Genomic DNA, 16,637 nt, shown 5'->3' on the forward strand with positions numbered 1-16,637 from the left:
TCCATTTATATCAATATATTTGACTTTAACAGCTTGCTTTAAAATATTATAATCCATGATTTTAAAATGAATTGGTAGCGGTTAAAATTTTCGTGAGACTGGGCTGTTGAGTTCTCGTTAATTTTAGGCCTTGTGACCACATGGGTTTTCTAGTCTGGGTTAACCATCTATCACTAGATCTATATTAGCAAACAAATTAAAAAAAAGTGCATTTCAAAAAGCAAAAAAAAAATTGAAAAATAACATTGACGAGTACCCGCGTCCTACCCAATTATTTACATGTGGTTTGAGTACGAAGGTTAAAAAAATTATAAATTAATGATAAAAAGTAATATTCTAAAATTCTCGATTAGACCCATCAATCCACCATTAATCCTATACAAAGTACTACACTAATTGATTTTTGAAATATTTGAATAGAATCCTCACATAATGTGTTGGATTCATCAAATTTTGATTGGAAACTCTGGTTCGAATCTGCGAATTTATTAAACATGTTAGTATAGTTCAAAATTTATATCCGTTAAACCTAAATTTTTTACAGTTGTTTCCAAAATTATTGTAACTATTGATAGCTGAAAATAAATTTATCTTTACATAAATTTTAAGGCAAAATAATAGATTCCATTTATGTCATGAAATACAATCAAAATGTCATTGAAATCTCACTTTTATGTATTTTGAAAAATTAACGTAAATATTATCATTAACGACTTTACTTCCATAGGTGATTAAGAACATTATAATTTATTAATTACTTTGTTTGAATAAATAATAATTACTACAATTTTCAAATTTTTTCCATATATTAGTATTACTTGGAGATCTTGAATTAGAAATTCTCATTAAAATCTGCAAATTTTTAAAACAACATATCATTTAGGTTTCAAATTTTAAAAAAACTTCATTTTTTAAATATTTATACCATGTATAAACTTTATAGCCGTTTCTAAAGTTTTTAATTGACTGTTACAAGTTGGTTGGAATAAATTTGATTTTAATGTTAAATTAACTGCAAAATACTGTAGTTTATTTAAGTCACGAATACGATCAAATATCATTACGTATCTTGAAATATATGTATGTTGAAATTACATTATTACCATCATGTACGATTTAACTAATATAAGTTATTTAAAAAATCATATTTTCCAATTATTGTTTATTAATTACCGTGATGGTACAAACAATAATTGGTATAAATTTATACATGTATAAGATTGCTCCTAGATTTTAAAATTTTTGTGCAACCTTATTTATATACCATAACAATTTTCTTTCCCAAACTATCCCAAATTATTTGATGCAAAACATGAAAAATCTTACAAATATTTAATCACAAATTACATGTAAAAGGTAAGGATGAGGTATGTAAAGTGTGGGTTTAGGCCCAAAACCATGAACCTCTAACGTCCCCTAGAAATTGTTTTTTCCAAATAACCGCAAAAAGGATACGTCCAGCACCCAATCCTAGGTACACAGCAGTGACTCCAGCAAATGAAAAATCTTATAAATACCGAAAAAATATTCATTCCTACAACCTCCAATATATTGCCGCATCTTTAGTTCAGTGTTCTTTTCCTACACAACATAACAGCAGCAGCCATCTTGTTCAGTTCATGTCTAGGGTTTTTGTCTGAAACAATGTGAATCTCCCTGACTCTCTTTATCGTGATCCGATACAAGGTGACAACAGTGTCATGAAGTAATTGACAATAGATCTGAGTTTTAAAGAGTTTAAATTATGCATTCATATGTTGAAATACAAGTTAAATTGTGGCCTTGTCATGATTTATGATGTCTATGCTGGTCATTTCATTTTCATAAAGTGTGGTTTAATCGACCAGGGATTATGTAAACCAGATATACTCATTTGTTTGATTTCATTCTTTATGTGGTTCATACACAAACACAGATCGATATTTATTTGTAATCAGTCTGATTTATGAAAGTATCTCTTCAATCGGAATGTGCAAATATATATCTTTGTATGCACCAAATGTCACTTTTACGTGGATTCTTTCGATATTTTGTAGTTTTATATTTTATTTAGAACAATAAGTATGTGCAGAGAAATGATGATCTTGACTCGCCTAAATGACTGTATAGTATCATTTAAGTATGCTTTGTTAGAAGTTTAAAGTGCAGTCCAGCCTGCAGAGTCAAATTATTTACACTCTATGTTCTAATGTCTATTGGGTGATATAGTATATTTCATTTCTAACATGTGATTTATCAATACAGAAACAGGGAAGAATTCAAGATTTGGCCCTCCACATTTGGCGGTCAATCAGTACGGTTTTCTTACTCCTATCGGTATGCACAATGACTTGGGTCTACCAAATGCTTTGCATTGATCAAACTAAATGTATTTATTTTAATAGCTTGCTTAAATTTATATCATGTCGTGAATTCTTTTTATTAACTTCTAATTTTGGTTAACATTAACAATAAAAGTTCCGTGTTTTGATTTGAGTTTCTTCCTCACATCTTAATACTGAAGTGGACTACTAAACCAAAATGGCAGTATCTAGGTTACATTGTTATATTTGATCTTCTCAAGTCCAGTGTCCCCCAGTTATATAGTATTTAATCAATATTTCGTGATTAATGATCCTTATTCTTTCTTGTCTTTTGAAATGATTATACTTGTTTGTGAATCCCTTCATCCTTGTGTCCGATACTATGACATGCACGTCCCCTCATCGGATAGGGGATTCATCCTGAATCCTAATTTTGATTCTTTCCCCACAATTTGTAATCAAAATTTATGTTAACCGCCTATTTTCGTAAAATTAAGTATCAGTTTTTTGTTAGTAAATACAAACGTATTATGCTAGTGTTCATTTTTGCATAAATTAAAATATTTTACTGTATTTTGTGTTTTAGATCAATAAGTTATGCATTTGATTAAATTTGCTTATAGTTTGTGGTTTTTTAACCAGATTGAATATATGTAACATCAAATCTAGAGAAATCTATATTTCTATATGTCGTGTCCCCCGCACCTGAATTTCCATATTATTATATTTATTTATTAGATTTTTGTCCACGCACCCCAGCACTTCTGCACCCGTATCTTTGCTTGTCAGTTGCCGAAGAAATCTTTCATTGAACTAATGAGAAAGATTTGCGGACATCTCAAATATTTTGGAAATTTGAAATTTTGAAACCCAAAAATCTGGAAAATAGGCATTGTAAGGAAGTTCTGCAACTTTATGTCACACGTCTTAGAGAAGTCCCTACCGTTAAGATCAAGTTGCATCACATGCTGAATCAGAACTTGATATAATTTATAAAATCCGCACATGATGGTCATTGGAATCATTTAACTGATTTACTACTTTGTTTGACAAGCTCAGCCTTGTGGTTTGTATTGGCTATTCTATCTATTCAAATAGAATGTTGTGTTTTTACAGTTGGTGATTAATGGAATTATCTTCTTTATTGCAGGAAGTATTATCTATATACAAGTCATTAACACCTGAGAAACTTACTATGAAAGATTCAAGTAAAGTTTGTGATGTACTTGTTTGTTTGAGGTCATTTCCGCTCCTTTAATTTCCTTTTCTAGTGGTATTAACTTTGTAATGTATTTGCTTTATATGTTCGATTTCCTAATTTTCAAAACTTTTTTCTTATCAAATTTATTTTTACTTATCAAATTTATTATCTATATACATCAAATTTATTTTTACTTATGCAGGAGCCATAGCTGGTCCTCTATGTACTTAAAAATTATGTATGCAACTCTAATATCAAAGTGTATTTTCTATTGAATGCAGTGCTTGGCCACTCACCCTCAAACCAAGATGCAATTCCTTAATGGTATTTTTCTGAACTTTCTGAAAGCTATGTGACTTGTTTCTGCTAATGTATTCAGTATTTACATTAGTCTTCTTCAACATAGTTGGATGTATCCACAGTTATAGCTTCTTCTCACCAAATGATAAAAGCTAATTTCATTCTATAACTTTTGCTGATTTCCTTGATGTCTGATATTGCTACTTAAAGACCAACACAAGATATTGTCGAACTTGACGTGTTTGATATATAAATGCATTCACTTTTTATTCAAGCTGGTATGATTTGTTTATGTGAACACCAAAGAAACAGGACACTGAGGTGAAATCAAGGATTCAGTTGAAGTTACAAGTTGTTACATAAATTCTGGGATGAGGATTTTGCATAACTTATTCAAATATTGTATTAACTGATTTTAATAGGATAATTAAGGAGCTAGATAAGGTAATCGTAGACAGACTTGTATTAACTTACTTCTGTCCTTGCAGTTCAGATACATTGTTACTTGTACCCTTTCTTGGAGACTGAAGAAACGAGCAAGTCATTCCAGTACCTAAGGCTAATGAGCTTGGGGTCATTGGTGGTCCTCTGAAGGAGGTTAGAATTCCACTCTAAATCAATACATGATCCCTTCAATTTTTTATACTTTTAGCCATTTGAATTATTAAAACAGCTAAGCACCAGTTAACCTTGCATGGAAGTATTTTCTCATTGCTAGTTGCTACCCGCCCTTTCAAGTTTCAAGCTCTGAATTGAATGCAATGTTGAGATGAATTAGCTTAATCAGAAACAATAGTTGAAGAAAATGTCCATTATTTCTTTACCAGATTGCATATCAATTTGCTTTAATATGATCTGATATGCCTATAAGGTTCTACTCCAAATATCATCCGAATCTTCTCTACTATGCAGGTAGGCGACCCTTACGACAAAGGTTGCTGTTCACTGTTTGCTTGAATCAGGACTCTTCCCTTTGTGTCTAAAATCCATAGAATATGGAAACGAACTTTCACAATCAGTAAGTGTCCATTAAAATTTGAACTCAACATTCTTTCGCTTCCAAGCATTTTTTACTGCAATATATCACCTTACATGTAATGTAAGACAGTACAGAGTATAAAAATCTGGTTACTAAAAATTTGAAATTAATATCCCTTTCTAGTGTTTCTGCTAGGTGTTTATTGAAAAAGGGAATTTTTAGTTAATACTCCATGTTTCGTATTAATACATATCAAGTCGATTTGATGAACATCTAATATTTTGGTGTTAGATGAACATTATTACCCAGCCATATATAAATCATAAGGTTTATATTGCATGGCATAGACTTGATCGTCCTAGTAAGAACCTGAGCAATAATTCTGAAACAATTCCGGTACACCATCAAAATATAAATAGCTCGACACCCATAGTTAATTGGATCTTTAAACTCACTCTGAACACTTGTATATTGGCTATACGACTGCATCTTGGATAATGTCCAGAATAACGATGCAAGAGCAGGGACTACAGTATTGCTGTGAGCCTGCAAACCGGTTGTGTGCAATCATGAAGGTTTTAATGACGTAATTGAAAAGATGCAGGATGAACCGTCTACTACAGTTTTGAAGATATTATTCAATGTTATGTCATACTGTCCGATGATCCCAGTTAGCCAGCAACCTTTGTAAGCATATCTTCCAAGCTGTTGTGTGTTTCTATTCTTATATCGTTCCTATAGTATTGTATTATTGATTTAGACTGTGTAAAAAAATGTCTCTGACCAAGCACCGGATAGCTTGAGATTGGTTTATGTCCCTTGGGGCGGTCTGGTTGTTGTACTTACCAAACATAATTTGATGTGATTCGAATGCAGCAGGGGTTGTCTCCTCTTGAGAAGCTTCATTCCGCCAATACTGACGTACTGCCCCATATATTGAAGCCCTTCGTGTAAGTCCATCCAGATGATCTCTTATCTACATGTAAAAATGTGGACTCTATTGTGGCACAAAACAGCAAATTTCACTACCAAAATCCAAGTTTATAAAAAAAAGTATCTATATTACGCATAAATACTGGAGGCACACAGTATTTGCAATTTTGTATGCCTCAGCAACTTCTATGGGCATCTCTAGTTGCACAACAAAACCGACATCAATACTTCTAGATACACCGACTCCTCGTTTTGAATATTACATAATTTTTTACATGAGGTTTTTGTCGCGAGGACAGAGTCACAAGTACACACACTAATGTATCTTAAATGTTCTTATCTAATATCTAATTTTCTATACATATTATGCAGGCACGCCCTATAACCTTAAAAAATTACAAGATTTGTTTCAAAAGCTATCGATGGGATGCGGGCCAAATGCAGAAGCCGTTGGTGATGTTGCAGGTTCCTCACATCTTGATCGCTAGCTGATATTTGCTAGCTCTTTCCTTTCGTTATACAAGGGAAATTAAGAATTCTCTTATAGATCTCAGAAACCTTTTAATTTTAGCTATGATGTTAACAATATTTTTTGTAGAACAATTATATCTCCAAGTTGCAAAATAATACATGATAACAATCATAAAATGCCCTATCCAGATTCATGTGGTTAGCTGATGATATTTTGGTGTTTAGTTTTCTCCTTTTACGCATTTTTTTATTTTCTTTACTCATCTTCTTGAATTACACGCATGACTCATTGACATGTCACTATTGATCAACGCTCTCTGTGAACTCTGATGATTGAGATCTTGAAAAAATATTGTTATGTTCAAAGATTAAAAAGATTAGATATAGTACATAAAATATTATTACCATTAATAAATTTCTTTATGATTTATAAACAATATGTTGAGATTTTCTAAACTAAAACCATCTATTGAGGACTTGAGATGTCAAGAAACAAAAATTCGTTTATTTGCATCAAACTTTCGGTCTCAAGCATGTAAAATAGCAGTTACATTTGAGACATCAAGACCTGTGCATCTTTTCCTACCTATCTCTGTCTTCTATTTTTCCAGTTTGCGCAAATACACTAGAATCTTCATTCACATATTGCTGTGTGCGCATCATCACCTTATAAAAACAAAATTGGCGGCTAACGAGTAGATGGGAAGAAAATCTCTAGTTTAAATTGTGCAATTTGTTTATATGAACTTCAAGTTTCTACCACTGGAAGCTAAAAAGAAAGACATTGAGCTGTTGATTGTTTATTATGCAGCAGGCTCTGCATAAAATTTTAACTCTGATCATACATACCCGTACAATTGTCTATATGCTCGAAGAAACTATCTGTGTGCTTGGTACTAGACTGAAAATATTGAAAATTGAAGTTAAAATGGCATATATAACAACCAAAAAAATTGCATATTAAACTGTTATAATGCTAAAAATTGCTGCATAAAGTTATTTAATGTATGACATATGTATAATATATTTTACATTATGTTAACATACAGTACATAGGGCAAGAAGTTTTTACAGAGCTGGTAGACTACTGTCTAGCCAACAGTTTAAAAATAACGTAGTTTAGGCATCGGAGTTATCACAAAGTACAAACTATTCTCCCTCCCTCCCTCCCTCTCCATGTCTGTGTGTGTCTGTGTGTTTAAATATATAACACTACATTTCGTTTATTTTGGCCGGGACAGGTTAAAGCTATCTTCCCTTTGACAAATATAATCCATATGTGCACATTTTAGAATTAATTTTGTTTTGCAAATAGCAGATACCAACATGATTGTAGACAAAGAAAAAAATTGATCATACTTTAATATTAAAATAATAAAAATGACTGGATCTGAGCATGTGTTTTGCTAAAAAAAATTATTTAATATATAAAAATTTTATATTGAAATTGAGATGACTAATATTACTTCCCAGTTTTTTTAGCATAAAACAGTAATTTGAAAATTAGTCAGTCATCCATGTAAGTCATCCATGTAATTCAATTATCTAGAATATATTGGAACAACCATGTACGTCAATAACTTGTGAAATTAAAATGTAGTTATAGATGGGGACTTACATCTCCTCTTTAATGCCCAGGCTACAATTTTATATATACTATCACATTAAATCTTGAAAGAAACTCATAAACATCATAAAAATATACACAGCATTTCTTTGTCAAAATTATCATGGTCAATGTACACAACCATATCAATCAGCAACTCAAAAACCAATGCACTTAAGGGCTAGATGGATTATTAGATGGATTATTATGAGTACCTACCTGAAAGCAGCATTTCAGACCTAAAAGCTCATACTTTCTGACTTCATCATTTTTTTTAGAAAAGAACTCTACCAACTTGCGATCTCGTTATTTTCCAAAATTCTGGTGTCTCATTATCCTTGAGATGCTCGAATGGATAGCAAACCTGTTTAAATTTCTCTAACCCAAAATGAAAGTCCTGTAATAAATCATAAATAATTAGAATATAGGCGTATTTGTAAGGGGTTAGGGAACATAAGACATTGTCTTCTTTGTTGCAACATGTACATAATTTGGGATGTTATGCAGATCCGCTAGAAGAGAAGTGGGTAACACAACTCATTTGTTCTCACTGTTATCCAAATTGAAAATCGAACCTTGTTTCATAGTGGGAGCTTTTGCAAAGCAACAAATTAATGTCAAAGTAAAAGATAATTAATTATGTAAATCTTGATATTTTAAAGATTTGGTCATAGGGAAATGGTTGCTAACTTGTATAAACCTATGATTAGAGTGTGAATTTAACCCTCCACTTTTGTTGCAATTTAATCTCATAAAGTAAACTGGATTAGCAAAAAAGGATTTGTAAATAAGAGAAAGTCACATGCAATGTACACAAGTTCAAACTCTCCATTAGCAGGTAGAAAAGCAAATTCATTAGCATTTTATAGCATTCAAGAATGAAAGTATTGGCCAATTCAAGTACATTCAAACAAAAGTTATACTCATTATGTTAAAAGGTTATTACTCGTATTTCTACCGTACATAAAAGATTTTCACATTATTCTATAACCTATATGTACATACCTAAATTTTAGTCATTAGAGTAATCACTACGCCATAAGTGCACATAGGCAACCCCTACTATAGAGTTGCATAAGGCCCAAATGGTGTTGCATAAGGTAATAGGCAACACCAGAGGGGGGTTGCCAATGTGGAAGTGGTCGTAGACACCTAATGCAATATTTTGTGCAAAACTTGAAAGTAATGCATCAGGTGGATTTTGCAACAGTAAATCACCTATTGGCAACAACAGAAAGTGTTGCATTAGACCTGACAGGATAGTACACTTGGTCCTACGTGGGAACTGACACATCAGATGCCATGTCAGCAACAGGGGGTCCCCAGAGCCACATCACCATGCCACATCAGCACGCCACGTCAGCTGGGTCTCATCCTGCCACGTCAGCATGTGGGGGCCCCAATGTCACGTCAGCAGTGGGCCCTTTTTCCACATCATATGTGGGGCCCATATTGTTTATGCAACACCATTTTGATGCATATGCAACACTATTTTCATTCAATTGCAACAGTATATACCACATTATGCAACACCATTTTTAAATTGCAACAATATTATAATCAAATGTAACACAGTGAAAAGCAATATGCAACATCATACTATAGAATATGCAACACTAGAAAACATAAAAATTTGGCCATAATTTGTCTGTTTTTACTTGGTACCTGCCATAAGTGGCATCCAACAAAAACAACCATATCAGGAATCCAACAAGTTTTAAACATACAAAAAATACTAAAATACATACGCCCAATTCTAAATTTAAAACACCAAAAGTACATCAAATCTTTCTTCAAATGAACAAAGATACCAAAGAACTAAGTCACTAAGAAGTTGCGCCTTGAGTGCCTTGAATGACTGTAGTACCGTTTTCCTCTTGATCACTGGAAACCGTGGTACATCTTCGAATAAAAACCTTTTAAAAATAGACCCTAAGGCGATGTTGATGTAAGGAAGCTAAATGGAGCTTTAGCCTAGAAAATAAAAATGAATAGAATAAGAATAACAAGATTTGGGCCTTAAACTTAAGTAATGAAAGCAGTTGGACTTAACAGGTCAATCACTCAATATTATGGTATTGATTTGGGCCTTAAACTTTCCATTATTAATTTACTACTTATTTAACACAACGCAATTAAATCCAACCAATAAAGTCAATAATTTCATTTTTAGAATTTATTACGAGCTATGGGCTGTAAATACATGCATCAAAAAATGTACTTCTGCCTAGGAACAGATTGAGCATTTGCCCCAAAAAGACGCAAAACAGATAGTGTACAAAGCGTAAAAGATTTATGATTTATCTGCCAAGAGAGACTAAAACAAAGAGCTAAATACAACCATAAAAGCAACTGGACTCAAAAGGTAATTTTTTTTGGAGTCAATATAGGCCCCGACATTTCCTTTAACGAAATTACTTGAAACAATTTGCAACTAGACCAAAAAAAAATTCATTCTAAATTTATATATAACAAATCAATAATGTGCTATATAGTCTACATAGACATGCATAAAAAATGTACTTCCAGCCAAGGTTACAGAGAAGCATGTCCCCAAAAAGACGAGAAGTAGATGAAGTAAACTTACAATCCAAGGTTGCTTTGAGGATCTGTAGGGCATCCTCTCCTTGATTACTTTTTCCAATCTCAGTGGTGCGAGGGGAACTAAATCAGCAATTTCCTTTAAAGCAGCATGCACACGACAAAGAATTTGCTCTTTTTTTGCAAGACCACGTGGCTACTGTAATAGCCTAAGGAAAGATAAAGGCGGCACAAAATTTCTTACAAGCATATCCAAGCATAGATGGAGGTATTTTCCGCTCACTGCAGCCTACAATGTAGTAAAAGCAAAACTAATCCTTGATAAGAACAAGCAACGATAATCATTATTGTATAGTGAGTAGCATTACATATCAAAGCAACAACCAACTCAACCAATACATCCATCACATCTGGACCATAGTTCCACAAGCTCATGCCACTTATCTGAAGGTAACAAACTTTCTTTAACAACCAAAAAACTAAAATCCGAAAAAAATAATGGAAAAAGAAATGAGCAAAAATATTAATGCACTATTACTTACAGAAGAAAGAAGCATTTTGTGGTGATCAGAATCTATGTAAGAAACTGCTCCAGACAGGGCTTTCAAACTTGTCTTTTAAATTATAAAACAACATTAGGTAAGCCTTTACAGAAGTAATAAGAGGACATAAAGTTTACACATTTTAGTGCATATACTTTACAAAAACACTCAACCTACCACAAGCATGGCCACTTCATCTGGTGCTAGGCAGTTCAGTATGGTGCGGATTCCCGATCAACTCGTGATAACTGTCAAGGTTGACCCTGAAAACTTATAAATCACTATTAATCAACCATAAGATTGATCTTCAAACTGAGAATCAATGTCAAATGATTAGAATTTATAACATATAAAAATCCATTATCTACTTAAATGTTTGAAACTGCAAACAAGCCTGTATGATGATTTTCTCTCCATAGTTCTGCTTAACAGTAGACATAAACTCCGCCAGAAGCTCGGCAAATTCCTTGATGCAGGTTAATGCATACAAAATTAGTTTTTAGTTGTAGACCGCAAGTAATTATATCTATGAATTACAGAAAGGAAGATAAAAAGTACCTGCCCAGTTGCCCTCTTTTGTTTGAGCCCAATAATGAACTCATCATCCAGCAACTTTTGGTTATTTATGCCGACGTCGATGGTAATAGGTAAGCACTGCAAATACAACACAAATATACAGTTTAGAATAAGAATTAACAATAATGTCATAGTATAGATAGGAAGCTTCATGTAACCCAGGTTGCCTTGTTATCTAATTGAATAGAACCATGAAAAGTGGTTAAGGGACAGCACGGATATACTCTACGTTCCCATGTCGCTAGCAGTAACATCCATAACATACCACCACAGTCTGGTAGCCACAATCAAATAAAAGACCCTAGAACTTATATTCAGTATTTCTAAATAATGATTACTGGGATTGATTTTGGATGACCCCATTGCTCATGACCGACTTCGCTTCTATTATATACTCAGTGTTGCACATTTATGCTCCTTCTGTGTTAATTACTTTGTATATTTTTGCTAAATACTTCATCCTATTATGTTTTCTTGCTTGCTTCTAAAAATCTGAGGTGCTTAACTCTTCGTTGCTTATTATGCTACATACTAAGCAATAAGTCTGAGTGACTATGTACTGCTAACTATATTTTATTTGGTAAAAAATTAAGTCCTCATTTATAAGAATATCAAGATCCAATTCAACAGAATGAATAATTATTCTATGTTTAATTTGTCAGCATAACTCAAGCAAGGGCAAAGCTTATGCACATTTACTTTATAAAGCAATTGAAGAAATAGTTCTAATATCCACTTAAGGACACACACAATTAACTATTTTTCTTAGTGCAAGACCCTCCTATTGTATTCAGTTTTTCATAATGATTGTTATTGGATGAAGAAAAAACTACTTAAAGAATATATTATCTCAGCTCAAAAACTAGTTAAAGAATTTATGAATAACTGGTGTCACTAAAATTTCTGAAGTGTTCGGGTAATACATGCACTAGAAGGAAGAACATGTTACCTTGATCCGTTCATATTCTCTGACTGCACAGGTTTTAGCTTCCTCTGTTACTCTTACAGTTTCTTTCAACTCATCTATTTTGCGAATTCTTAGACCTGTCACCACAAAAATTCTTTGATTAAGCAGCTTCAAGATTTTCAATCCTTACATTCAAGGAGGCCAGTTCGGATAAAAGAGTTTGCACCGTCAACAAAGCATTCGCGCGGTCAGAAAATGCATTGTTAATTGCCAACATCACCCTAAGATAGTCATGAAGCTTATCCTGCAGTATAAGAATAGAGCATCTGTAAATATCTAGCACTTCGAGTGGAACAAGATGCTTGAAAAGATAAAGGATCATGATTAAAGTTAGCAATTCAAGTCTGGGAAAGTACAACAATCCAGTAACTTACCAGATGCTTGACAGTTTGTGCATTCAACTCCCGATAGAGTCTGTTAGCTTTGACAGCAGCAGTAGCTGAAAGAGATATGTCCTAAGTCCAATCATGTATGAGGATTTAGGAATAACTTTTATGTAATATATTTTGATTTCATTGATATTAATAAAAGGCTTGTTTTGTTTTTATTGCGGGCTCTATCTATTTAAATGTTTAAATAAGATATACCACAGTTTAGAGTAAAGCTTTTTATGGATTGTGATGAGATCATAATAATGAGACCTAAAAGATGATAACTCTAAACTTAAATAGTTCCTGGTCGTAGAATTATAACTGGATAATTAATAATCCGCAAAGATGCGGTACATACTATGCTTGCTTCATTATGAAGGATGTCTGTTCTCATAGACATTTGTTGGTGACACTATAGCTAGTAATGTAGGTGCTTATTATAGAAATAAGTTCACTGAACATGACTCACACAGCTGAACAACTAATGGAGTTCACTCACGTGTCAGCAGTTGTTCACATAGTGATAGTTGTACAAGTATCCTTAGACTTGAGGTCATCATAGTCATCTTGTGTACACTGAACTATGCTTTGGTTTAGTTCTTAGTCTCAAGGGACAATTATAAGGGCTCTACTGGGTATAGGAATTTGTACACGAAGATAGGGTATGATCAATAAAGGATCTACCCCCTTCCTAGTGTAGGAAGAGAATGTTCAATGCTGATCCACTTATGTTAATCCAGGAATCTCTGGCCAGAGTGAATGAAATTAGAAAGGAGTTTCTAATTTACATTAAATAGAACTAAGCATAGTGAATGGGAAAGCAAGTGATTAAATAAGATAGGCTTGACACAAGTTTTATGCCTTGTATTTAATCGTGATATTGCAGGGTAGAAGGAATTAATTGTACGGTAACTACTCACTGAAAGGTTCTTGGTATTCTAAGCAGTGAATTCGTATTATCCGGATAGTCGCGATATGCTGAGAAGTATCCCTCACGATGTAGAATAAATATGATTAATTTATTAATCATATTTAATGAATTAGAGAATCTATATAATAATGATAAATAATTTTATTATTATTTATTTCTACTACCGCTTAATATTGAACCTATAGGGTCACACCATAAAAGATAATGATTTAATGGTGGAGGAATTAATTAATAATGGCTGATAATTATTTATTTATGAAATAAATAATTAGTTGGCAAATTTAATAATTGATTAAATGAGATTTAATTGATTATAAATTAATTAAGAAAAGATTCTTAATATTATTAATTAAGAATTTAATTTTGGAAATTAAATCAAGTGAGAGAATTATTTCTAAAGAATTTAGAAAAAGGATTAATAATTAAAAGGTGTTTTAATTATTAGTGAGAATAATAAAGGGTTAATAATAATAATATTTTATGGAAAAAATTTCAGCTGAAAATTTTGCCTATAAATATACTATTATAAACCCTATTTTTGCCTTAACCAAAAAGATTGACAAAACCCTAATTCTCTCCATCTCCTCCTCCTTCATTACATCGTTTTCTTGGTGGATACCGGTGGAGTGCTTCACACTTGAGGAGCATCTGCTAAGGATCTCCGTTCATCGTTCTTGGATCGCTATTAAAGACCTCCATCTTTCCATTAACGTAAAGCTTCTTAAGGTAAACATACTGAACTACGAATTAAATATTATTTTTCGCATGGATCCTGCGGAGGGTTTCGGTTCTTTTTAAGAGTAAATTTACGTTTCGCTGCGTTATGTGCTAAAAACCCTTCAGTAGCCACATTTTTCATGTCTGCAGATCTCACCCTTTGAGAGTTGAACATTGCCTCATCCGCCTCAAACTTCATTAGCTTGACAAAAGCCAACCCCAGTTGCCCCATCGTCTCCCCAATTTCTTGCTGAGCTTTAATTTCATGTCAATAGCATACGTCCCATTTCATTATACATATTATTAGTACCTAAATCAACTACATGACAGTAATAAATATTACAAATTTACATATAACACCGAGGCAAATATCGATATTTCCTTTATTGTATGGAGCTAGGAAATTGATTAACATACATTTAAGCTTAATCAAGTCTGAGATGTCGCAACTCAAAATGGTCTCGCTAGATCAGCATTATCAGACAAATATCAATACATATTTGAATCGAGAAACATTACTAATTATATAAACCGACAAACATAGCACTCAAAATTTATAATTTACATCAAAAGAGTTCAATAGACCTGCTGAGAAGCAATACCAATCTGATTCTCGAAATCCTGCAACTTACCCTTCCTCTTGAAAAATTCCTTATCTTCCTCCACAACCGGTGGCTTAACCGCACCCCAATCATTCGTAACCGACTGCTTCAACTCCTTAAAAATCCTCAACAAATCCCTCCCTCCTTTCGCAGGCAACGCAACCTCATTCACATCCAATGCACTCCCTTGCAAACTCTCCCTCCCAAACAACTGCCAAGGCAACTTCACCGCCCCATCCAACATTCTCGACGCCACATCCATGGTCCTCACCAACGGCAACTTCCCATTCGACACGTCTTGCTCCTTCTGAGGATCCGAAACCGTGATTCGCACATACTTCGCTCCGGAATGTGAAGTCGAAGTTGCGAACAAATCATGACCGTTGACTCCACTTCCTCCGTTGCTATCTTCTCCATCGAATGATCGAAATATTGCTTCAGCATACGAAGGCGGTTCGAGAAACGTGTTGTACGGATTAGGTTGTTGATTTCTCGATTGTTTCTACACATCTCGGATCGAGATGTGTAGGAGAATATAATAAGAAGGTGAGCGGAGGAGAGGATGGTGGAGGTGAGAAGGGGTCTGAAGATCTGAGTGAAGAGAGGGGTTGAAAGACGAGGCGGCCACTGCTAATGATTTATGTTTGTTAGGGTTTTATATAAAAATGATAAATTTTTAGGGCTTGTCTGTTAACGGGCTGGGCCTTGACTTAATTAAGTCTTTACAATCATAATTTCTTAATTATTTTGATAAATATCTTGTTGCTTTTCTGTAAATTATTTTAATATTATTTTAATTTTCGAGTATCAGCTCAGATTTAGAGAGAAAGAGTGAATTTTTGTTAAGGGGGAAATAACCACCCAATTTTTTGGCCTGGGAAAGTGTGCAGATCTGTGTCTCAACATCATTTAATTATTTTTTTAGTTTTTTATTAAATATTTACAATTTTAAATATTATAAGAAAATTGTATAACTAATGTAAAATATATGTCAAAATAACACGACAATGATAAAATTAATCGGAACAATTATTTGTATAATTGAATTGTCGAACCAAGAATTTAAAAAAAAATAGAAATCATTCGGGACAAGAATCTACATGGAACCCGTGTTGACCGTAATTTGACTATTATAAAAACACATAATACAAAATCTAATTTTTTTAAAAAAAATTACACAACTTAAAAATTAGTAGGTAATATCATCCGTATGGTTGGATCGTTGAACAAGAATTTAAAAAAAATAGAATCACCACTCGGGACAAGACTTGGTTATAGGAACTCGTGTTGACCGTAATTTGACTATTATAAAAACACACGCTATAAAATCTAAATTTTAAAAAAAAAATTACACATTTTTAAAATAAGTAGGTATCATCATCCATACGGTTGGATCGTTGAACAAGTATTTTAAAGAAATAGAATAATCACTCGGGACAATACTAGGTAACAAGCAACCCGTGTTGACCGTAATTTGACTATTAAAAAAGCACGTGATATAAAATCTAAATTTTAAAAAAAAAAAATTTAAACATCTCTAAAATTAGAAGGTAACATCATCTATACGGTTGGATCATTGAACAAGAATTTCAAGAAA

The 16,637-nt window shown here is 33.0% G+C and overlaps 1 pseudogene; it reads right to left on the minus strand.

Moving 5' to 3' along the window:
• Window positions 1-9,163: 9,163 nt before the first annotated feature.
• LOC141703442 (sorting nexin 2A-like) lies at window positions 9,164-15,542 on the minus strand (annotated as a pseudogene).
• Between the last annotated feature and the right edge of the window lie 1,095 nt (window positions 15,543-16,637).

The sequence above is a fragment of the Apium graveolens genome, unplaced genomic scaffold (genome assembly GCF_009905375.1).
Source record: "Apium graveolens cultivar Ventura unplaced genomic scaffold, ASM990537v1 ctg6650, whole genome shotgun sequence".
Lineage (NCBI taxonomy): Eukaryota > Viridiplantae > Streptophyta > Magnoliopsida > Apiales > Apiaceae > Apium > Apium graveolens.